Consider the following 13,501-nt stretch of genomic DNA (forward strand, 5'->3'; position numbering starts at 1 on the left):
TTTGACAAGTTCCCAGTAGAAAATCCACTACTCTGACTTCCCCTAAGCAACAGTGGGATGCTGGGTGTAGGCGGCTTAAAACAAGATCCCCTATGGTTGCTTTCATGTAGAAAAGTTGAAGATGTAGTTCTTAACCACCCCATGCCCAGAAACCTAAAAACATCTGCAGAATGTGTATTATGAAACTGAATCCCTAAAGTGATAGCCATAAAACATATCAAATTACTCTAAATATGAGAATCAAAGAAGTTATTCGTCTAGGAAATCTGTAAATGATATCTTAATTTTTATTATTTTGTTTTACTGAATGTAACCAGTCTAATTTGATCCCAAAAGCAAATGGGGGGGAGGGTTAACCCCATGCCCCTATACTACTTTTTCCCAATCAAAATCACCCACTTGTCAAGACAGACTGAATACTGGTACTCTGATCATGCTTCTATTTTCCCCCCTCGCTGGAGCAAACAGAATTGTAGGTGGGGTGATTTAGATTGAGGAAATGACATGCAAGGAAGGGCTAAGCACCAACACCAGTACCTCTGCACTGTTTCCAGAATCCAATTATCACGCCATACACCCTCTCATGGTTGCCTTTAATTTTTAAAAGTCAAGAAATGAATCACAGATCTTCCAAAACCTGTAAAACAGCAAGAATCAAACCAATAAGCCAGCAGGCAGAAAGAAGCAATAGCGTCAACTGCACTGCCCCAAAATTATTTTTAAAGTTGGGTTTCCTGTTCTTCTGCATTGAGAGGTAATGGTTCCCCTACTCCAGAAGCTCACTCAAGACGAGGCTTGCCAGGTCCCCTGTGGTCACCCTCCGGGAGAGAGGGCCAATAAAAAGCCTTGGGGCTACCATAGAGCAGACCCTGCACCTTCCCAACTCAGATAATAACCCCCTCATCTGAACCACTCCTGATGGTTTTAGCACAGAGGGGAATCATACAGAGAAAAGTTTTAAATCTCAGTGTGCAGTACAGATCATACAAAAATGATGCATTTTCTTACTATGTCCCTTTAAATTCAGACACCCGTCCTCCCATACACACACTTTGTAGGCCTCCTGCTGCTTGTGCTAGAGCTTTATCCACCTCTCTTTCTCCCAGTTTCCTTCCATTTACATCAAGTAATGCTTGAACGCTTTCCCTATAGCAATTCCAAGCGAGAACAATCCCCTTTGGAGCCCAATGCACAAAACCTATTAATAAGAAAATGGAAAGAGCCAGCATGTACTCCTCGTAGTTTAATTCCTCTGTCACCAGAGGCCAAACGGTTTCCCTTCAGGGTCTCATCGACACTGTGGCATCAGATATGGGAGATTACTTAATGCCAGACGTTGCCAGCTTCGGAACAGGAAGCAGAAAATTCATGCCCTGTGAGGAGCACTGGCAGAACAAGGGCTAGCAGAGGATCACCAGGGCCTTGATGTGTTAAGATAACATGCTCACATATCGCAGAAGATCAGAGATGAGGGGCTTGTACATCACCCGGGGCCACAGTGGAAGCCTCACAGGAGCTGAGAGGCTGAGGCCTCATTTGCATCTCCCCGCTAATGTAATTGGGGAAGTGTGACAATTATCTTGCTGGGGAAATGTGACAAGTCTTTTCTTGCCAGATGAGTCTTCCCAGGCAGGTAACCAAAGGCCCCGGTGATTGCTAAGTCCAACACATCAGAAATCCTACTCAGTGCCCAAGGGGGCAGAGTTCAGAAGATGGGGTCATGCCCCAGGAGAACCCCATGCAGGTTTCACTGGAGGGGGACAGGGACAAAGAGATTTCACTGCTGGGTTGTGGCCCTATTCAGGAAGGCCCCAGGACCCACACGTCAAGGTTAAATAGCAGCATCTTTTTAAAATGCTCATCAATAGCTGATGAGTTTATGAATTATTACTGGAACCATCTAAATATAGGACAAACTTTGTTTCCCTTGGAGTAATGGAGCCTCTTCATGCTTTCCTAATGAATAAGCCCATTTAATTGTTGAACGGAATCTGTTTTTACATCATGTCAGCTTAATCTTAGTTCTGTAGTCTCTAATCTAACTGGTTGCAGCTGGCCAGGGTCTCTACGGGGGTGAATAGGTTTCTCTTCTGTCCCTCCTATGCAAGGTCCTTTAGCTGGAAATGCCAAAGAAGTGAACTGGGGACCTTCAGCAGACCAAAGTCTGTATCCTACAACTGGGCTACAGTCCTTTCCTTAATTATTTAGGCACACACACCAGTATTTTGTATACAGACTGTGGGCTATTATCTCTGTATTGGCCTTCCCACTGGCTTCTTTTTGAAGAAAAATTACTCGTGGGGTGCTCTAGTCTTAGGTCTTCAGTGACACACATGTAGCAGAGCTGTTGCTAGTTTTTCTCAATGGTGGGGGTAACTGCTTTATTTCCAAGTGATGATACTACCGCTTGGAAACTTTTGTAACCATGTCACCAAAACATCAATGTTTGGTATCAGCTTGGTGTAGTGGTTAGGAGTGCAGACTTCTAATCTGGCAAGCCAGGTTTGATTCTGCGCTTCCTCACATGCAGCCAGCTGGGTGATCTTGGGCTTGCCACAGCACTTAAAAAACTGTTCCGGCCGAGCAGTGATATCAGGGCTCTCTCAGCCTCACTCACCTCACAGGGTATCTGTTGCGGGGAGAGGAAAGGGAAGGCAAATGTAAGCCACTTTGAGACTCCTTTGGGTAGAGAAAAATGGCATATAAGATTGAACTACTCTTCTTCTTCTTCTTCTTCTTCTTCTTCTTCTTCTTCTTCTTCATATGCACCAGCGGAGTCACAAATATACAAGCTGAATTTTAAAAATCCACTTAACACCCAGAAACTTTTACTTGCTTATAAAGAAGTTTTATTCCATACAGATATTCCTGAAGTTACCCCTTACCACACTACCATAATTGGAACCACAGCAGCCTTCTTGCTTTCTTAAACGTCTCCCCTGAGATTCAAACCAAGAAAGAATGTGGTGGCAACAAGTTCCAAGAATACAAAAGCACATCAACAAGACCAACACACAGAGAGGGTTTAAAAAAAACCCCAAAATTCCAATATACAAATTTTGAGAGAAAGGATTAAGCCAGGGGTAGTCAAACTGCGGCCCTCCAGATGTCCATGGACTACAATTCCCAGGAGCCCCCTGCCAGCGAATGCTGGCAGGGGGCTCCTGGGAATTGTAGTCCATGGACATCTGGAGGGCCGCAGTTTGACTACCCCTGGATTAAGCAGTTTGGAAACACAGCCAAATCTGTCTAAGCAGCTCACCCTTCACTGAATGCCCTTTGAAATAAAACTCTCTTAAATGCAGCTAACAAAGGTGCCCATTGCAGGGCATTCCTTTTGCTGAAACACCCTGTGATCTAGATCAGGGGTAGTCAACCTGTGGTCCTCCAGATGTTCATAGACTACAATTCCCATGGGAATTGTAATCCATGAACATCTCGAGGACCACAGGTTGACTGCCACTGATCTAGATATTGCTGGGTGGACAATCCTAGAGAGGGCACTATGTGGAGAAGGCTGTCTGAAAAGAATCACTGGCATGTCAGAGTACATTGGTACCTTCAGGAGGATTTGTTTCCAAGCCACCTATGTGCAAAGGTTATCATTATGCCAGGATTGTGCATGGGAAAATGCATGGGATTGAACCGACCTGGGATTGGGTTAAAAACTCCGTGCAGATTCAGCCTGTGTTAGCCTTGGCCACCCAGGCCAGGGCAGAAACAATACTGAACACCCCCCCCCAACCACACACACACACACACACTACAATGGAACATGCATCTTTGCATGGATGTTTTGGAATGGCATTCTTAGACTTTCTCCCGTTGCTTCTCATAGGAAGCTTCCAGTTTGTTTTTAAGGCTCAGCCTCAATGACAACATTTCAGAGCAAATTAGGTTCCAATGTCATTTTCTTACCTTCAGTATTGACACCTTCTCAAATGCAATCATGTCTTGTCTGTTTTAGTGACACGCAAAACACACATCACAGTCCCTGGTGACCACTGGTCATTTGAATGCTGCAAACAGTCCATCACACCTTTCTGCCTCCTCCCACTGGGCTGCAGTTGCTTTTCTGGCTACAGAAATTGAAATGACCGGAGGATAACTATAATCTCACACTCCACCCACCACTTTGCATCCCAAGTGACTTTACAGACCGTGCATTCATTTACTTTTGCTGCCCAAAGGTTCTGCACATGAGGAAACCTGGTCCCACCTAAGACTTTCAAGGCAGGTAGTCAAAGAAGAGGGGAAATATCTCATGGCTGGACCATCCTATACCAATCTAAAATCTTGCCTGAATGTTCTGCTTTGTTCTTACACCATGATTTCTAATTTTCACATCTGTTCCACTTAATATTTCTGGTAAAGGATAGGAGGAGCACATCTCAAGGCTTATGTGCCACTCGGCACTTAATACCCACTCAGGGCAGCTGTCCCACCCCTGAGTGCCTCCTCCTCCAACCAGCTTGCCTGTCTGTCCAGTGGCCAGCCAATCGCCTTCTGTCCCCCACTCCTGACCACCCCTCCTCCTTCCACTTCCATCTGAGGCTTGGAGGCTGCAGATCCCTGCTGTGTGAGAACTGCCCCTGCTGGTGAGTTCCTTAATAACTCCCTGCAGCCTTTCCAGGTCCTGGGGGGAGGGGAAGGCCATCCACAGAGTTCTTCCAATCCCACCCCACCCCAATCTAGCACCCATTGAATTCCTGAATGCAGCAGGCTATGTCCCTAGTACTATAAATCATCAGCCAAGTAATTTTGCTCCAATGCTCCATACTCTGGTTATATCCAGGTTCAATTACTGCAAGGCATTTTTGCCTGGGTTCCACGTTCTATGAGGAAAGGCTGAGGGACTTAAGAATGTTCAGCCTGGAGAAGAGGAGTTTGAGAGGGGACATGATTGCTCTCTTCAAATATTTGAAAGGCTGTCACTTGGAGGAGGGCAGGGAAAAGTTCCTGTTGGAAGCAGAGGATAGGACCTGCAGTAATGGATCTAAACTACATGGAAAAGGGGGGGGATTTCACAGAGTAGTTCAGCAGTAGAATCAGCTGCCTAAGGAGGCAGGAAGCTCCCACTCACTGGCAGTCTTCAAGCAGCATCTGGACAGATACTTATCATGGCTGCTTTAGATTGATCCTGCAATGAGCAGGGGGTTGGACTCAATGGCCTGTATGGCCCCTTCCAACTCTATGATTCTATGAGACACCCTTTGAAGATATTTCAAAAATTTCAAGAGGGTCGGAAATGGAGCTGAAAGATTGCCAACAAACATTGATGGTTGGAACCACCTCTTCCTAGTCATGAAAAAACTCCATTGGCTGTCAGTCTGTTTCAGCTGTAAGGGCTGGTTATTAGTCAAGAGTCATAGATATTTCCCTTGACTAATGGAGAATCCTTAAAACCAGCTACCAAAGGAAAGCAGCAGCAAAACACTCCATACAAATAGAATAATACTTGAAGAATCCCAAAAAGTTTTCCAGAACAGCCTTGACTTCATGTGCTGCGTAAAGGCCAGGAGGGATGGAGGTAGGGATGGAGTTTCCTACAAAGTGGAATGACATTCCTACAGAGAATGACATTGAGCTAGTGTGAAAAAGGGCCTGTCCTGTTCATCACTCACCACATCTCTGATACTTGAAGCACCTGGAGGCAAATATAAGTAGACAGACCATTATGGAAGAAGCTGGTCTCCCCAATGAGGGTCTGTCCTAGACCTCTGGTGATGCTTCTGTATGCATCCAATATAAGTCTGCCCTACCATGCTCCAGCTCTTTCCCTCTTACCTCCCTTCCTTCTCATTATGACAACCCCCTCTCCCCTTGTCAAAATATGCCAAATAGCATAATCAATAATGCCATCAAAACAGTTATGCAAATTAACCAGATGTATGCAAATTTGCAGATGTTATTGTAAGAAGATAGTTCCCGGGTTTCCTTGATGAAGGATTTTGGAGTTCTTTCTCTCTCTATGTGCAAAAGATGCTCAGCCATGCAAACATGACAGCTGATGTTCTGCCATTTCAAAAGCAGTTCAGAGAGCCGGGATGAAAGTAAGGTGGCATGGCCTGTATGGAGCACTGGTAGAAAAGTGGACTGGAGATGATACCTCCCACCAGCTGCTTTGAGACCCTCTAAATGTGACAATATTGATAAGAACTTTAAGGTACTTTCACCCAGACAGATAGAAGGAATTGCCAATGTTCTGAGTCCCTACACCAGCCTGTTTCTTCACATTATATAGTGCCTGGTCAATGATGTATATCACATGGGTACAGGTAAATTCCAGTGCAAACAAGCTCTGTAAATCACACTAGACAATACTCTTACATAAGGCAATACTTTGCAGATCTCAGTAGACAGTATTGGTCTACATGGACCAACAATCAGATTCAGTAGAAGGCATCGTAGAATCATAGAATCATAGAGTTGGAAGGGGCCACACAGGCCATCTAGTCCAACCCCCTGCTCAATGCAGGATCAGCCCTAAGCATCCTAAAGGATCCAAGAAAACTGTGTATCCAACCTTTGCTTGAAGACTGCCAGTGAGGGGGAGCTCACCACCTCCTTAGGCAGCCTATTCCACTGCTGAACTACTCTGACTGTGAAAAATTTCTTCCTGATATCAAGCCTATATCGTTGTACTTGTAGTTTAAACCCATTACTGTGCGTCCTTTTCTCTGCAGCCAACGGGAACAGCTTCCTGGCCTCCTCCAAGTGACAACCTTTCAAATACATCACCCTAAAATCATCTTAGATTGAAGTCTGTAAGAGATTGCACAGACCATCAGTAGAGGTGATATAAAAGACAGATGGGAACCACCCTAGAAATTGCAAGAACAGTACTATACAAGTCTGTTATACCCAGAGTCTGATCTTAGGTCAATCTTGCTCAGTGGTAAGAAGCAACTCTCCAGGATCTCAGGCAGAGAAAGGGTTTTGCTAGAACTCCCTAGCTGAGATCCTGTAACTGGGGGAGAAAGAGAACTGAACCAGGAATTCCTGTCTGCTCTGCCTAGAAGAGGAGCTATAGCTAGAGCACATGGCTTACATGCAAGGGGGTCCTGGAATCAGTACTTGGCCTGAGTTTAAGAAGCTTGATTTGCTGTTAAGTATTTGTCATGGCACCTCACACAAACATTCAATCGAAAGAGAGGAACTTCCTGTGTAGCCCAGGCCTGTGTAGCCCAGTTCCACTTGCTCTGGGTATGAACTTCTTTTCAAGAAAGCATTAAGCCCAAGAAGTCTGGGTAATTCTATCATAACACATGTATACTCCATGTGAAGGAATAGCCAAGGCTGGACTAGGTACAGAGTATTAGACTTGGATGGCAGAGCTCCAGGTTCAAATTGCTAGGACAGTGGTTCTCAAGCTGGGGGTCGGGACTCCTATGGTGGTCGAATGACCCTTTCATAGGGGTTGCGGCAAGGTGAACAGCTTGGCCGGGGCGGGGGCGCTACCATTGTTGCTGCTCCTCTCCTGAAGGAGCCCGCCTATTTATATACAATGTATATACAATCCTGAACAATGGATCTTCATGCCATTGGTCAGTTTTGGTTTAATTTCTGTAAAAGAACACTTGCATAATTTTATGGTTGGGGGTCACCACAACATGAGGAACTGTATTAAAGGGTTGTGGCATTAGGAAGGCTGAGAACCACTGGTCTACATGAACCAACAATCAGATTCAGCAGAAGGCATCATCATCTTAAAATAATCTTCAAACTGCACCCAAATCTGCTTCCCGTCATCAGAGTTACAATCTTCCATCGGCATTAACGGGCTTAGAAGAGTGTAGCTGCGTTTAGGACTGCACTAGCAGGCTTGCTCATTTGAAATTTTCATTTGTAATCTTTGTATCTAGAACTTATCGAGATGAGATTCTTTAAAAGAGTATCGTATGCTTCACTACCTGGGGACAAGCAACTCACAAAGCGTAATGGATAGCTACTGTGCCCTTAAGACGGATACCCAAGTTATTAGCCTAATGCATGGAGAGGAGTGATGTAATAAAGCATTAGGAATCAAAACAATCACATTAAAACTTGACAGCATAAGCAGGAAACAAAGGATGAGGCCTGTAACCAAAACCATATGGCTTAATAGCGAATACCTTGTTGAAGCAACCCTATTAAATCAGGCCCTCTGTGTTGGAATTTTAACATACATTCCTACCATCATTATTCTACATCTTTGATTCTTTTCTTTCCTTTCCTTTCTAATTCCCCCCCCCAACAGGATCCCCAAGCTACTGATTTCCACCCCCCACACATACACACAAGGTCCAAATCGTACGTCAAACCAATTAAGCCGACACCGGCATAATAAATGAGGGTTGTCAGTTAGTCTCACTTGAGACACAAACTCGAGCTAATATTACTCAATATGCAGATGTTTTCTGTCGGTTTCCCTTGGAAAAAAAACGGCACATTTAAATGGATTAATGATAAATCAGTGGCACAGGGAAGGGGAGATGCGACAGAGTGTAATAGGGTTGCATGGAAACCAAATTTGGAACCCTACTGTCTTCTTCCATGTTGTGACGATTTGGAAATTGTGTTCCTGGACCACGCAACCCGTGATCCCTTCATCCAACAACAATAGGTTTCACAAACAAAGGGAATAATAGAAACTCTCCCAAGGGGGTTCAAGGGGAAAATAAAACTGGGAGATAACACAAAGCAGAAAGTAGAACACTCGACAGCATTCCTTGGAGAAGGAAAAACATGAAATATAACAGACCTAGAGCCTCAGAACAGAAAACAAGTAGATTAGGACTCCAGAAAACGTCCCCAGGCATGCTTCAGACCATGTGATTAATCACCATTGATTAGGATTCAGGGCAAGTTCATGTGCGCATGGATGATTTCGGCAGGGGGAGCCTGCTGCAGACATACCAGTTCATCACTTGATTTATGAAGCATCAAGTGAGGACCTGTATGCAATCTGGCCCATAGAAAGAGGCTCACTTGCTGACTCCTGTGGGAAGGTGAGGGAAAGAGTGGGAGAAGCATCTATTGCCAGTTGCAAGATCTCGCTGAGAATTGGCATTTCCCTTCCTGTTCCAGGTACTTTATAAAACCTGGTTGTGGCCAGAGGCATGAGCCCTTCAGGGCAAGCCAATGTCTCTTGGCCCTTTGACTTTCAGCTTGTGCCATTAGGTGGGTCACCCAGTGAGCCCAGAACTGGCCTGAGATGGAGTTGATTGGTTTCTTTGATAGTTATGTGCTGTTGATGTGAGGGGCGATTGTGGTATGGAAAGAAAACATCAAATTGCTCTGGGTCGCTCAGCAATGGTAAGCTGGAACCGAACATGGAAGAGCAAGGACACCTGCCTGACTACCAAATGTAGATTAGTTAGCTCGATCGTATTTCCATAGCCAATTAGGGCTGTGAAAGCTGGACAATGAAAAAATCAGACAAGAGAAGAATTGATGCATTTGAACTCTGGTGTTGGAGAAGGCTTCTGAGGATTGCATGGACAGGAAAAGTCACAAACAAGGAAATACTACAAAATCACTGGTAAGCAAAATCACAAAACTCCGTCTCACTTACTTTGTCCATATCGTGCAAACCAACTCAAGAGGAAAAGCGATTGTGCTAGGATTGGAAAAAAGAAACCAGGTGGACAAAGGACATGGTGGTTGCATGTGACCAGGACAGACACCGGCCAGAACATTGCAAGGATGAATGAGGCAGTAAGGGATTGAGGATCATGGTGGCAGCTGTGCCGTGGGATCACCAAGAGTCGGACACGACTGAATGGCTGACAACAACAACCACTCCTACTGCAAGCTTGTTTGGGGGAGCAAAACAGGGTAAAAATATTTAAATAAATGCATTGAAGCTTGGTATATTTATCAAAACATTTCTAATCTAAAATATTTCTAATCCTTCTGCCCCTCATGCAATTTTTTTTCCAGTGGAGTCAGCTAACACGTTCAACACTAATAAAGGTACAGAAAAACCTAGTGCTATTATAAACATATGCAAATCAGGCCTGAAGAGGTAAACATATTACATGTAATTCTGCAATATTTTTCTTCATTTTTTTTAAGCGGCTACCAGAGCTATGGTCTAAGGGGAAGACAGATATTTTTAGGGATAGGCAAGACCTGAGAATATGCATGTTGTGGTTTCTGGCATGCCCCATTTGCAAACCATGAATCATCATAAGCATTTAAGAGCCAAATGAATGGTTTGGATCATGAGGTTTGTGATGAGGTTCCCCCCCCCCCAGGCTCACAGGGGATCTCCAGCTTCTGCTCCTCTACCTGCCCTCCGAATTTAGGTTTGATTTGTCCCCCCCAAAAGTAGGTGCCTCCATCTTCTGTTGTTTCCAGTGGAGGGAAGAAAAAACAGCAATAGAAGCTAGAGAAGCAGTCAGACACCCAGTAGAACAAAATCAAAGTCCCCAAGAATCTCTGCAGTAGAAACTAAAAGTGGGGGGAAATTTTGCAAGTCCAACAGAATCAGCATCACTATGGCAGTGCAAACCCAATAGGACTAAGGTCAACCAGACCATATCCCCAATAGAAACTGAAGTGGGGAGGGCACCTTCTCCTACCCCAAACAGCTGCCCCTTTCTGCTGTTTTAATCCTCACTGGAGAAATCCTACAGGTAAAGGTAAAGGTATCCCCTGTGCAAGCACCCAGTCATGTCTGACCCTTGGGGTAACGCCCTCTAGCATTTTCTTGGCAGACTCAATACAGGGTGGCCTTGCCAAGTGCCTTCCCTAGGCATTACCGTTTTACCCACCAGCAACCTGTGTACTCATTTTACCGACCTCGGAAGTATGTAAGGCTGAGTCAACCTTGAGCCGGCTGCTGGGATCGAACTCCCAGCCTCATAGTCTGAGCTTCAGACAGCATGTTGGCTGCCTTACCACCCCACACCACAAGAGGCTCATGGAGAAAACCTACAGGTGCTCTTATTTCCCCACCACCACATTGAAAAGTAACTTGTTGCAGTGGTTTAGACAAGATGGGAAAGCAAGTTAAATAGCCAAACCATCCCTTGTTTTAAATCTCAGCCTTAGAGGCTTCTTTCTGTTTTAAGCAACATGAGGGGAAATCATCATGGATCTCCATGGAATATAATTGGACACACATCACTAGGCAGTAAGAACACCTGTAAAATCTGGCTGGTCAGGCATAGGCTTCAGAAGTGAACCAGTTACTCATTTTGCCACTTTCCAAAATCCTCAGTATATCCTCACTGAATTGGTGGGGGGGGTGATTGCATCACTACCCCATGTCCCTAACCAGAATGCAGCCAACTAATGGTGCTCATGATGGATCAAGCAAGAGCTAAGGCCATCCCCGGATGTTGTCTTCTCATACTTGCTCAGAGAGGCTTACCACCTCTGGAAGTCCTTAGGATCTATTTTGGATCTACTAGGAAGATGGTTCTAATTTCCATTGTGAGAAGAATGACAATTAAGCCAATTTAAATCTGAGGTTTCCCTACCAACTAAAAAAAAGAGGCATGAACTAGTATTGGATTTGACTATTACAGTATGGATTTGCCTAGAACAACTGCATTTCGATAACCTATACAGGCAACAGAATAAGACGATAGAAGAGTCCACTTCAGCCTGCCTGTAAAGGATCACATTCTGGAATGCTCCTTTCTGCTTCCCACGTGATTCTTTTAACTAGAGATCCCAGGGATTGAATTTGGGATCTTCTGCATGCAAAGCAGATGCCCTGATGCTGAGCCACAGCGCCGCCCCATGTAGTTCACGTAACTTAAGTAAGTCTTTGCTCTTATCCACATTTTTGAGTGAGTGAGTGAGAGAACAGGAAGACTGTACAGGAAGAGCGACACAGCAGCCAGTTCCCCTTAACGTATTCCAGACTTTTTTCCGCTCTCCCCACCCCCCTCCCAGCATATACCAATCTTGGTTACTTTAGATGGAAATTTTTTAGAGGTATTCCTGATTTCCTAATCTTGCAGTTGGTGAAAGTTGCCAAATATTGTCAGTTTCCTGCCTTAATTGGCACCCTTTACCTTGGCACTCTACAAGTAAGTAATAAATAGATTCTCACTTACCTACTTTCTGGAGTAATTCAAAGCCCACCTGGGCTATGGATGGGCCTGTTTGCGATGGAGAATGGGCAGGAGCTGAAGGTTTTGACATACATGTAATAAATAGCATTCTCCTCAAAATGATTGGAACCAGCTGGCTGGAGCAAGATGGAGTTGAACTTAAGTGGAGAGAAATGAATTAAAGATAAAGTCACATAAAATGTATGTGTGTGTGTATGTGTGTGTGTGTATATATATATTTAAACATTTCCTAAATGATCAAAGCTGTTTTTCATAACTAAAATCCAGGGATTCCTGCTGAAAGGGCTAGCCAATTTTTTAAAACTCCTCCAGAAAACATGGAAAATATCTGATTCTCTTATTTGTTCCTAAGAGACCAGCAATGCCAAAAAACATTTGCTGGCTCTAAAACAAGTAAAGCTGGGGGGGGGGGGAGATTTTGCAGTAATTCTTTTAACCATAAGCTCCCTTTCCCTTTAAGAACAGTTAAAAAAAAAAGAAAAGAAAAACATACGTTGCAACGAATATGCCTTGATTCCTCCTAACATAGAGACCCATCTAGCTGACAGCTGGCATGTGAGCTGGCGATTCATCGTTACCACGCTCCCCCGAGTGAAAAGAAAAATCCCCCCCCCCCGTGCACGGGCAAGATTTTCGGCCGAAAATAAAGGGAACTTGCAAACGGGGCTGTGTTGTGCTTGGTGACTTAGGGGAGCTTTAAAGCAGTTCTGTGGAGGGACTGTAGCCGGAGAAGCCTCACTGGGTGAATGAAGGCTTGACGGTTCGTTGCTTTTTGCTCGCCCTGAGAAAAAAAAATGGCAATCACTTCGCCAGAAGTTCGGAGGAGAGAGCCAGGGGGAGGGACTTGGCTGGAACCGCAACAACGGGAATGCACAGGTCTTTGTTTGCAAGAGTGTAGCGCTTTTCGGAGGGTGAATCCACTTTTCTGGATTTCCCTTTAAGCGCTACAACGAATCGCTTTTTGCGGGACTGTTTCAGGAGTGTGGCAGATTGTGTGCGACATCGTGCATAACTGCAAATTAGTAGCGTTTACAATTTGGAAGCCTTTTGCAACATTGAAGTCATGCGGAATGGACCAAAGTGTTTTGCACTTGATTGGGGAAGCTCAGAACAGGGAGGGGTGCCAATTGCAGCGGGAGTCTCTTTCTTTTCTTGAACGGGTGAACGGGGGGCGGGAAAGGATTGGAGAAAGTAGAGGCAAGGGTAATAACAAGAGGCAAATCAAGAGAAGTTAGGGCTTCTGGAGAGCAGTTACTTTAAGGAAAGCCTTGTAACCAGGAACCAGGAAGTCTTTGAACTGACACCCTGGCCAATCAGGGAAAACTGCGTTGCTCCAAGGCATGGAACAGTGAGCTAATTTGAAAAAAGCAAAAATCTGCACATTTACTCATAGCAGTTTTTGAAATATTGAGACTTATATCCACTCC

The 13,501-nt window shown here is 44.7% G+C and overlaps 1 long non-coding RNA gene across 2 annotated transcripts in view; it reads right to left on the reverse strand.

Moving 5' to 3' along the window:
* The window catches only part of LOC143822123 (uncharacterized), a 73,108-nt gene extending 60,480 nt beyond the window's left edge, over positions 1–12,628 (reverse strand). For both annotated transcript variants that reach the window (XR_013226055.1, XR_013226054.1), the window contains exons 1-2: positions 12,568–12,628; positions 12,057–12,211 (exon numbers count right to left, since the gene is read on the reverse strand). This is a non-coding gene — a long non-coding RNA (uncharacterized LOC143822123). The remainder of the gene's footprint in view (positions 1–12,056; positions 12,212–12,567) is intronic.
* Between the last annotated feature and the right edge of the window lie 873 nt (positions 12,629–13,501).

The sequence above is a fragment of the Paroedura picta genome, chromosome 12 (assembly GCF_049243985.1).
Source record: "Paroedura picta isolate Pp20150507F chromosome 12, Ppicta_v3.0, whole genome shotgun sequence".
NCBI lineage: Eukaryota > Metazoa > Chordata > Lepidosauria > Squamata > Gekkonidae > Paroedura > Paroedura picta.